The sequence below is a fragment of the Mytilus galloprovincialis genome, chromosome 3, assembly GCF_965363235.1.
Source record: "Mytilus galloprovincialis chromosome 3, xbMytGall1.hap1.1, whole genome shotgun sequence".
Classification (NCBI taxonomy): Eukaryota; Metazoa; Mollusca; class Bivalvia; order Mytilida; family Mytilidae; genus Mytilus; species Mytilus galloprovincialis.
Genome location: NC_134840.1, coordinates 46,584,672 through 46,596,845, shown reverse-complemented (window position 1 = coordinate 46,596,845; position 12,174 = coordinate 46,584,672). Strand labels below are relative to the sequence as shown.

General features: G+C 30.2%; 1 protein-coding gene across 3 annotated transcripts in view; it reads left to right on the top strand.

Annotated features, from left to right (window-relative positions):
* LOC143068122 (uncharacterized) overlaps window positions 1–3,938 on the top strand; it is a 28,762-nt gene extending 24,824 nt beyond the window's left edge. For all 3 annotated transcript variants that reach the window (XM_076241923.1, XM_076241924.1, XM_076241925.1), the window contains one exon: window positions 2,047–3,938. The gene's annotated coding sequence lies outside the window, so the exon portion shown is untranslated. The remainder of the gene's footprint in view (window positions 1–2,046) is intronic.
* The last annotated feature ends 8,236 nt before the right edge of the window (window positions 3,939–12,174 follow it).

Sequence of the window (12,174 nt, the reverse complement as noted above, 5' to 3'; positions counted from 1 at the left end):
GGCTGCAAGAAATGAATGATGGTAATTTAAATCTAGCAATTTTATTAGATTTTAAAAAAGCTTTTGATTTGGTAGATCATGACATTCTTTGTTTAAAGCTTGAAATTTATGGATTTAGTGAGGCTACTGTTAGTTTTTTCAAGTCATACCTCAGTAACAGAAAACAGCAGGTAAACATTTGTAATGTTTATTCTGAACAACAACATGTAAAATTTGGTGTCCCCCAAGGTTCTATACTTGGTCCACTATTGTTTGTACTATTTATAAACAACATCCCTTATGCATTGAAAATTGTGAAACAGACCTATATGCTGATGACACCACTCTTCATAAATCTGGGAAAAACATAGAAAATATACATGATGATGTTCAAGAAGATTTATACGGGGTTGAAGAGTGGTGTAAAATGAATAACATGTTCATTAATGCAAATAAAACAAAATGTTTGGTTACTGGAACAAAACAGAAACTATCAATTCAGACTTATCAACCAAACTTGATAATAAATTCATATTACAAAATTCTTCATGTGAAAAATTATTAGGTGTTAAAATTGACAGCACACTTAATTGGAGAAATCAAATTGATCAAGTTTGTGCAAATATATCATCCAGAATATACCTTCTTTCTAAAATAAAGAAATTTTTAGATATAAATGCAAGGAAAACATGTTACAATTGGTATATTTTGCCCTTAATTGACTACTGCTGTATTATTTGGGGTGAATGTAAAAATGAAGGGATAACAAGAATTTTAAAACTCCAAAAAAGGGCAGCGAGATTAATTCTAGATGCAGATCCTTTATCCCACTCAGCCCCCTTATTAAAAAAACTTGGGTGGATGACAGTTGACAATAAAATAAAATACATTGTACCACAAATATTTACTTCTATATAAATATGTTTATGATGATAATACAAGGATAACAGAAACTGTATGCGTATGGAAGCACCAATGTATCTACTTCAAAAGTTTAAACTGAAATCAGATAATAATCCCTACTCCTTAAGAGGTGTCACTCCAGGTAATCTGATAGTTCCAAAGCCAAAAGCTGAGCTATTTAAGAAATCCTTTGTTCAATTACCACACAAAATGCGTGAAGCTCAAAACACTTTTACTTTTAAGCAAAGCAAGAAGTACCTAACACAACCCTGATAAGAAATGTTTTCTACAATGTTTTTGTATATTTTTTATTTTCATTTGATTTTTTCACTACATGTACATCTAAAACAACATTATATCTTATGTTAAAAACAATAATACATTGAATTACATGACTGTAAATTAACTATATATATGTAAATATTTGTTTTTTTATTGTATTGTAATTTGTATGTGAGGGCCTCAGGGAAGATTAGTTTATTGTAACTAACTGAGTTTACTCTCTTTAAATAAAGAATTTATTATTATTATAATTATTATAAAGACAAGTACAAACAACTGATGGTCCTGATAGCCATATTTTGTGAATGCACAAAATGGGGTGGGGTTAAACCAATTAAGTGTGCCCAAAAACTTCCCCTTTAGTCAATTTAAATCATATGTCTTTATATAGTAAACACTCAACAAACTCACTGGATGACCACTGACTTTGATAAGGAAATAATAGATGTCACATACTTTTGAAAGACTACCCGTTCTACAGATTACGGTACTCATGTAGGTATCCAGAGCTGTGAGTTTAATACCAGCTCTCAAAAAAACGAAAAAATCAGAAAAAAACTCTTCGCTCAGGTGATGAAATAATGCATATTACTTGTATTGAACATGACAAGGTGAAGAACTACTTTAGTTATTTGCATGATAAAGATGTGCAAATGATATTAAAAGTCTGCTATTCAATCAGTTATTTTTTGAATATAAAAATTAACCATTAATTTTTCAATGTTCTTATATGCCATAACATAGCTTAACAGCAGATAAGTCTTGAATTTTTGTTGTTTGAATCTGTGCCTAGCAATGAACATCTCATGATGTTTGAAATTTTTCTGACAGATCTTATGCATTATGATGTTTTAAATTTTACAAATGAATTATTAATTTCAGATCTTTTCACTGGAATCAAACACATATCAGAAGTTACGGGTTTCCACAGTAACCACAAGATATTATTACCCATCATCCTCCAGGAAGTTGTGATTGATGACAGATTTACTGATGTATTTATTTGTTAAGACTGATTTTACTATATTTTTACTGTTGAACATTTTTTTTTAAAGTTTTAAAAACTTTATTTCTTTCTGCTTGACTTGTAAGGTAAAAGTTTTAAAAACTTTATTTCTTTCTGCTTGACTTGTAAGGTAAAAGTTTTAAAAACTTTAATTCTTTCTGCTTGACCTGGAAGGTAAAAACTACAGTCCTTTCCTGGTTGTCAAAACTATTATTTTGGAAAAAGGAGACACTATTTAAAAAATACTTGCTATTCAGTCTGTTGTTTTTCAGAGATTTTTTTTTATCAGATAAGGATGATTTGTGTTTAAAAAACATTTTAAATTGATGATAAATTTAGTTTTTCTCATTGAATTTGAAGTGGGCTAGTGAAAACTCTTAGTTTGGGTCTGCATCCATAAGTATATACACTATAAATGTCACATTAACTTTATCTCATTTACGTTTAAAGTTTAAAACTAAAATTCAGTTATAAGATACATTAACCTTCCATAATGTAATTAAGTATTGTTGTGCATCTAAGACAGCATAACAGCATTTGACACCTTATTGACTTCACTTTTATAACTAACCTCAATTTTGAAAGGAATTACCCACAGTTTTATACCATGGTATAAGGGGGTAAAATAAACTCCAAACAAACAATAGTTTACCTGACATACTTTTTATGAATAAGTTTAGTTTCAGAAGTGGTGTACAATAATTTGTTAATGTGAGGATGTATACCATGGAAAATAAAAGTAGCCCACCAAAAGTGGGTCACTCTGGCCTAAATTAGGTGTTAATTGCCATTGGTTATGTTTATTATCTATAATTGGGCTGTTTATACATTATTTATGTAAACAGATGGGTCATTTTTACTTCTCACAACTCATGGAGTTTGATAACTGTTACCTCTAAATTTAGTTCTGGGATACCAATAGGCCATTCATCTAACACAAACCTATAAAACAGATGTGGGATTCATAAAACATAACTACCTCCTAATAAAAGTAAGCCATACTGACATACATTTTTTGCTTCAAATACTGATGGTTAAATTTTAAATCTGGTATTATTTCTCCCAACACTTTAAATCAAACTTACAATCATGTACTGATGTATTTGATTCTGTTGGAAGTTATTGCCAGCACAAATTAAAGTAATGCAGTGTTAAACTAGGTCGTTTTGATAGATAGTCAGTAATTGTATGTACTTTAATCTAGGTCTTTTTGATAGAAAGTCAGTAATTGTACATACTTGCATTTGCATAGATACGTTAAAGTTCAAAGCAGAATATCATAAAATCAGTTCCTTCAACTGTTGCATTTTCTTATTTAAATAGTTTTGTAAATGCTTGATAATTATGTATTCATGTTGTTTGAAGCCATTTTGAATATGCTGCTTATTTGTTTGTTTAAAAAAAATTGCGTACATTCACATGAGACCCAGAATTTCTGATCTATTAATAAGGCTTTTGTTTTATTCATCAAAGAAAAAAATCTCCTTATATTTGCTTATTTGTATAAAACAATAGAATTAATAACCATATTTATCATAAGAAGAAAAGTAGAGGCCTATACATTTATAATTTAATTTTGAATGTATAAATGTTTACTCTTTGAAATTTCACCCAAAATATCAGGGATCTCTATTCAACTAATCTCTTCCTAAGAATAAGGTTGCCAATGTGAAGTGTACATTTGGATTTGTACCTTGTGACATGCCAATTAAAAATTAGACTAAACATGATGTCAGAAAAAAGTAGGGTATATTTATATTTCATTAACATGTAGCGGCGTTTTGCATTTGCGCCGATTTTTTCTTTCAATTGCGCCGATTATTTTTTCATTTGCGCCGATTTTTTTTTACAGGTAAATTACAGGTGAATAGATATAAGAAGATGTGGTATGAGTGTAAATGAGAGAACTCTCCATCCAAGTCATGTTATTTTTCATTTATCATTTAAGACCTCTTCCATTAGCCATTTGTACAAATGTAATGAAATGTCAATCATAACATGTATATAACTGTTGTCCCCTGCTCACTACTGGGAGATGGAAGAAGGCCCACAAGATACACCTCCAGACTTTTTCTTGACAGTACCCATAGTTCTTTAACCTCTGTCTTTCGGACATCTGCCACATGTTTATGCTCGATCAGTGTTTTGACAATATAATCCGTGGTGACTCTGGGTTTACACGATTTGTGGTACATTCGTAAGATATGTTCTTATGTTTCAGGACACTAACCTTCCGATATGTATGGCCCTCGATGATTAAAGAATTGACTCTTCGGCTCGTTTCAGTGTGTAATATGTCCACCATGTTACAACGAAGTTCCAGAACAATATGAATCAAAATAAACTTAAACATAAATGAACAACAATATTAACCAGATTTTATCAATGGTATAGTACAATACATGTACAAGTATTAACTTACCTGTAAATCTAATTAGGAGCAAATATAAAATCGGCGCAAATGAAAAAATGAAATCGGCGCAAATGAAAGAATGAAAATTTTCAAAATCGGCCCACATGTAGTTGTGCTGATTTTGCATGTGATGTTTGCTGAAGCACATCAATAAGCCTTCAGTTAATCAATACACCACAGTACCTATGTAAAGCCTTGAAAAAGACAAAAATCAAGGATGCTTGTCTTCGTGGGATTTTAATAAGCTGAAAATTCTTTTCATTTAGGTTAGTGAGGAAAATTGTAATGCAAATGATATAGGAATATATTTAGGTTTAAATATGTGTACACTAAGCCGTATAATAATATGTATATTTACAGTTAAATTACTGGTAAATGTACATAATCTAGAGAAGTGAACATTGTTAATATTTCAAATTATTGTAAAAGTATATGTGATAAACTTGTTACTGTTTATTGTTGGCAATTTTATCTTGTACTCTATATATACATGTTTTTGTTACTGTTGATACCGGTTTATATTCTGAGTGTGAAATACATTTAACAGCTCATGATAAGTTTTTGTTATTTTTTTAAAGTTTTAAGACAAATTTCTTCATCTTAGAAAACTGATGATGTGTTTATTCTATTTCAAGTATTTGAAAGAAGCCTTTATTTTTACAATGAATTGTTCTTGATATTTTTCAATTTTAAGTATTTTAGAAATTAGTGCAAGCCTTGTTTTTATTGAAAATACAAAAATGTAGTAGAATATGACTTTCGGGAAGAAAATAAGCGATTTGTAATGTAGATTATGCTATTCTTATTATTTTCTCAACAAAATGCAGCTTGAATAACATTTTGATTTCACGGAAAAATGTAAAATAATGTGAAACAACATTATTTAGTATATGATGTAGAATTCTTACTAATTAATATCCAGTAGGATTTGACAACATTTAGGTTTTTTCCCTGTGCGTGAAACAAATATATAGAAAATTGACCATCCCCATTTCATAAGCCATACATTGTGAACTCTCAATCAATGTCCCTTATTTTGACACTATTAATGGCATTTTTCTGAAATATTTAGGGCCTTATCATTACAATGTTAATTGTTCATTCCTCCCCAAACTTGTATGATCATTCATTTATAATTTAATATACAATGTAATAGAAAAAACAAAAACTTATTTAAATATTCTTACATGGTCTCAGATGGTATTACTATATATTTCATCCCTATTAGCTTTATCCAATAATGAAATTTCCAAAATACATAGCTTTTTGGTTGTGCATTCTGTGTCTATATCAAAGTGTCATTGAAAATCATGGAAAGACTACATATATATGTCAAAAAGATCATCTTTCTAGTCTTTCTTTTTATCAGGAGTATCATACTACTGACTTTTATTTCAAAACCATTATTACTTCCTTGTAATATTTATATTGATGTTATTATAATTTGATTATGTAGAGTTTATGTTAGAATTTTCTTTGTTTAATGCTTAGCTTTACTATAGGAATATGCTATAACTAATTATATTTAAAAAACTTGGACAATCTTTGTAAATGATAACGCTCAATGAATTGAGTCACATATATAATGTATATTGTAGCTTTGTGTATATGTGTGTGTGTGCATGATTATCACCTATAACATTTCACAACATGATTACTTTTATATAGATTTATGATATTTCTGGCACCTAACAGTTTTAGGGTTTGCATTCAAATCCTTTACATGACATGATAGTTATTAATTTTTTATACGACCGCAAAAATTTTAATTTTTTGGTCGTATATTGCTATCACGTTGGTGTCGTCGTCCTGCGTCGTCGTCGTCGTCCGAATACTTTAAGTTTTCGCACTCTAACTTTAGTAAAAGTGAATAGAAATCAATGAAATTTTAACACAAGGTTTATGACCACAAAAGGAAGGCTGGGATTGATTTTGGGAGTTTTGGTCCCAACATTTTAGGAATTAGGGGCCAAAAAGGGCCCAAATAAGCATTTTCTTGGTTTTCGCACTATAACTTTAGTTTAAGTGAATAGAAATCTATGAAATTTTGACACAAGGTTTATGACCACAAAAGGAAGATTGGGATTGATTTTGGGAGTTTTGGTTCCAACAGTTTAGGAATTAAGGGCCAAAAAAGGGCCCAAATAAGCATAATTCTTGGTTTTCGCACAATAACTTTAGTATAAGTAAATAGAAATCAATGAAATTTTAACACAATGTTTATGACCACAAAAGGAAGATTGGGATTGATTTTTGGAGTTGAGGTCACAACAGTTTATGAATTAGGGGGCCAAAAAGGGGCCCAAATAAGCATTATTTTTGGTTTTTGCACCATAACTTTAGTATAAGTAAATAGAAATCTATGAAATTTAAACACAAGGTTTATGACCATAAAAGGAAGGTTGGGTTTGATTTTGGGAGTTTTGGTCCTAACAGTTTAGGAATAAGGGGCCCAAAGGGTCCAAAATTGAACTTCGTGTGATTTCATCAAAAATTGAATAATTGGGGTTCTTTGATATGCCGAATCTAACTATGTATGTAGATTCTTAATTTTTGGTCCCGTTTTCAAATTGGTCTACATTAAGGTCCAAAGGGTCCAAAATTAAACTTAGTTTGATTTTAACAAAAATTGAATCCTTGGGGTTCTTTGATATGCTGAATTTAAAAATGTACTTAGATTTTTAATTATTGGCCTAGTTTTCAAGTTGGTCCAAATGGGGGTCCAAAATTAAACTTTGTTTGATTTCATCAAAAATTGAATAAATGGGTTCTTTGATATGCCAAATCTAACTGTGTATGTAGATTCTTAATTTTTGGTCCAGTTTTCAAATTGGTCTACATTAAGGTCCAAAGGGTCCAAAATTAAACTTAAGTTTGATTTTAACAAAAATTAAATTCTTGGGCTTATTTGATATGCTTTATCTAAATATGTACTTTGATTTTTGGAAAATGACGCAGTCATTGTTCCATAACTGGCGACCTGAACTTCATTACATTTCTCTGCCTACCGCGCTTGGTTTCGTATTTACTATTTTCTATACAAACTGGAATTTGCTTGTGTTATCATTATGCATGAGAGGTCATTGTGTAGTAATCAGCCAGGAACCAGTTTACAAACTAACTGGTTTCTGCTTGTATTCCACTACACTCGAACAAAGTGTTGTAGTTTGACGGGAACCAGTTTAGAATTTGTAAACTACAAAACGTAATCGGTTATTGTTCATTCCGTTTTGGTGTTTCATACCGACTTTTATGGTTTGAATAAGCTTAAGACCCTTCAAACATTAATGTGATAGGTATATTAAAGACTGTTTTACAAAAGGATGGAACTGTTTTGCTTTCAAAGTCGTACTATAGTGATATCTGTTATGTACAGATTTCCACTTTCACCGGTTAATTTCTTCTTTTACACGTGCTTTTGAAACTTTCTGTTTAAACATCGCAAGTTTTAAAATTGTTTTTTGAGTGAATTTAACTTATTTTAACAATCATGAAGCGTTCCAGAATCATTTTCAAGCAGTTTCTTCTTCTCTTTGATGATGGAAAATAGGTTTTTCTCAAGAAAAAACCGCAAACGATCGCAGAGGAATTGAAACGTACAAGTCAAGTCGGCACCTGGTTAAATTGGCATCTAGTCAAATCGGCACCTATTTGACGTCAATTCGGCATCCAATAATATTTGTTATAATATTTTCTATTCAATTAATTAATAACTGTTACCAAGTACATAGTGAATATGTTGTTGTGTATAAAGGTAAACAACGAAGCCCTTACCCAAGCTGTTGTTTTAACAATTAGACAATTATTAAAATAAAATGGAAAACTATGAGTCCCTTTCAATAAATCAAACTTTCATGCCAAATAATAAGCAAATTTAAGGTGTTTTTTTTTCTTCAGTAAAGTTTAAAAAGCATTAAACAAACAATCCTGTAAAATGCTCAACTGGTTTAAATAATGCATAAACATATCCAATATCTCATGTATTAGTCCAAATAATTATGGCAAGGCTATTTTATTTTTTTTCTGTGATGTCTTCCTATGAAGTTCGTAGGAAGGCGTCCCAGAAAAAAATTAACATAGCCTTGCGGTCATAGAAAGGTGTCCCAGAATAAAATTAAAAAAGCCTTGCCAGACGTAATAATTATTTTGACTACTCATATATATATCATTAAAAATACACCAAAAAAGTCATTAAGTTGAGAAAAATAAATATATATACAAAATGTACATGAACACCCAAAAATGTGAAAGTTAGTATTTAACTCTTTTTGCTTAAATACTGAAAAAAATTCTGGCAACCCCTTACTTATTTTTTACTCTTTTTGCTTAAAATACTGTTAAAATTTATATTTAACATGGGTGACGAATTGACTAAATCAGGTGTCGATTTAACCAGGTGCTGATTTGTCCAGGTGCCAATTTAACCAGGTGCCGGTTTGACTAGAATTCTTTGACAAATGTTTGAGTTTCATTAGACCTTTGATAACAGTAACAAAAAGATTATTTACTTAATATTTTGTGGGAGAAGGGGGTTCAGACTATGTGGTATCAGGTCTGTTTGCGCCCAATACACTTTCGCACCCTACACGTTCGCACCTCGCACGTTCGCACCCAAGGTCCGTTTGCACTCTACTCATTCGCGCCCAATTTTAATTCAAATTCAAGTTGAATAATTGGAAAATCATGATTGTTGTTTTAAATTGCTTTGGTGTAAATACTGAATGTATTTATAGCTTGGTATGAGTAAAACATTGAAGATTTTTAAGGAAAAACACAAAAGATAATTGTTTTTAACAGCTTGGTCCCTTTGATCTGAAACAACGAAACAATAAAATATAGGAACCAAAATATAGCAATCCACTATTATAACCAAAACATGATAAAATCTATTCAACACACAGAAAAAAACATAGTCAGAATCTCACTTCATTTTGAAAGAAGTCAATGAAACAAAGTTATAGCAATACACTAACCAAAACATGATTAAGAGTTATTCAACACAAAATAAAACGTTGACAAAATACCACTTTATTTAGAAAGGATTATTATAATTTTTAACAATACGCTATCTAAAACATGATTAAGATTTATTCAACACAAAAAAAAATGCTGTCTCACTTTATTTTGAGACAATGACAACAATTATATTTATAAGAAAACACTTGCTTACAGAGTTATTAAACACAAAACCAATTAAGATTGGGTGCGAACATGTAGGGTGTGAAAGTGAAAGGGGCGAACATGAGTGGGCGCGAACGGACCCGGATTCAGACTATGTACCAGTGAGAAATATACAAGCCTTTCTACGGTATTTATTTGTACAATTCAGGTAGTCTTGACCTATTCATTTGTCTTAAAAAAACAGCCAGTTGTCACCTTCACTTCACACACACACACATATACGAATATCAATTATATGCTTACGAGACATGTTGCATTGTTAAACTAATTACGGTATGTGAAAATCAAGACTTGCATAAAAACTATCCCAATATTAGAGACAGTGGCGTCATTTTTCTTCAGAGCTTTCAGCTCTTTGATTGATTATGGGCCCAGTTTTCAAGTTGGTCCAAATCAGGATTCCATATCAAGTATTGTGCAATAGCAAGAAATTTTTTCACAGTATTGCACAATAGCAAGAAATATCTAATTGCACAATATTGTGCAATAGCAATTAATTTTCAATTGGAGTTATCTTTCTTTGTATAGAATAGTAGTTGATAATATATGTTGGAAATTTGCCAGACATGACTATGATGTCATTTTCTATTTTTATTTGCCAATAACTTTATGTAAATAACTTCATTGGAAATTTGCCAATATAAAATGTTGCTGATGAAGCTTTTTTTCCTTATCTTATCTAAAATGTTTTTAGATAATGTATGTTGGACATTTGCCAGACATGACTATGATGTCATTTTCTATTTTTATTTGCCAATAACTTTATGTAAATAACTTCATTGGAAATTTGCCAATATAAAATGTTGCTGATGAAGTTTTTTTTATTGTTTTATACAATAAACAATGTATATTCACTTTTACTACCAACCAATCTTTACCATTCAGTGATAACAAGCACTTTATTTTACATTTTAATATTTTATGATGTATTTAAAAGAGTAGTTATTGTTGCAAACTCCATTAGAAATTTGAATTGATATCAGTTTTGGAAAAAGGGAAACGGGGATGTGAAAAAAAGGGGGGGGGGTTTAAATTTTTCTCATTTCAGATTTCATAAATAAGAAAATTTCTTCAAACATTTTTTTGAGAGGATTAATATTCAACAGCATAGTGAATTGCTCAAAGGCAAAAAAAAACTTTTAAGTTCATTAGACCACATTAATTCTGTGTCAGAAACCTATGCTGTGTCAACTATTTAATTTTAGATTTAAAAAGTTTGAAGAAGAAATCTTTAATTGATTTGTAAAATCTTGACATTTGTTTTGTGTAAAAAAAACCCATGTAATGTCAAAAATTTGATCACAATCCAAATTCAGAGCTGTTTCACGCTTGAATGTTTTGTCCATACTTGCCCCAACTGTTCAGGGTTCAACCTCTGCGGTTGTATAAAGCTGCGCCCTGCGGAGCACCTGGTTTTTTATTTTATCACTATTGAGAAAAACAAAACAAAGTGCTTTTAGCACAACATTCTATATTTTTAAAAATTTTATACTATAAAATAAGTTCCTATCCATGAACGTGTTAAGACATCTATCTATGAAATATAAACTCAAATATTCAAGTTTCAAATGATTTGTTGTTGTTTAATAATACTTGTCTAGAAAATTACTTAAGTGATGCACGGTGCATGAATCTAGTTTCTGTTCTAAAAATATCAATGATGTCATTGTTAAACATAATATTTAAAATTGCAGTTATCTTCCTTTGTCTATAATTGTAGAGGAATCTTCCAATTTTAACTCAATTTGATGTTAACATTATAGTTCCCACTGCAAAATGAATGCAATCTGTATCCTTTAGTGCTCACCAACACTATAATTTTGTACTGTTATGGTACATGTCTGTCATCTATTACACATCAAGGTAGATAAAGTTAAGACAAAAGGATTTTTATGTTTAAGAAGATTACATTGAAAGAATAAGGTTTATCTTTTTAGAGAAAGATAAAGAAAAAAATAGAAAAATGAGAATGTGGATATGGATATAAAGCTATTCTGTGCATTTTCAAAAGACAAAAGATTTTTTTATACCCCTATACCACCATATAATTCTTTCTTTTCTCATCAGTTGTTATATATACTTTTATATATAAAAAAAATATTGCTTATTTGTTTATTGGATGGGATATTTGAACTCATTTTAAGTAGCCTAAAGATATACAAGTTTTCAATGGGATACAAATATCAGAATTCATAGAATCTTCTTTTTGGTGGGATTTTAATGAAATTTTGTTCTTATTATAAAACTAGATTCAAATAAATGATAAAACAAATAAGTGAGGTACTGATAAGAAAAGCTTGATACCGTATATTGCTGGGCATTGAGCAATTGTTAAATTTCTTAGTGCTTCTAGGTACATATTTTTGGTGCAAATTATGGAAAATCCCTAGATGTATAAATAGTTTGTTAT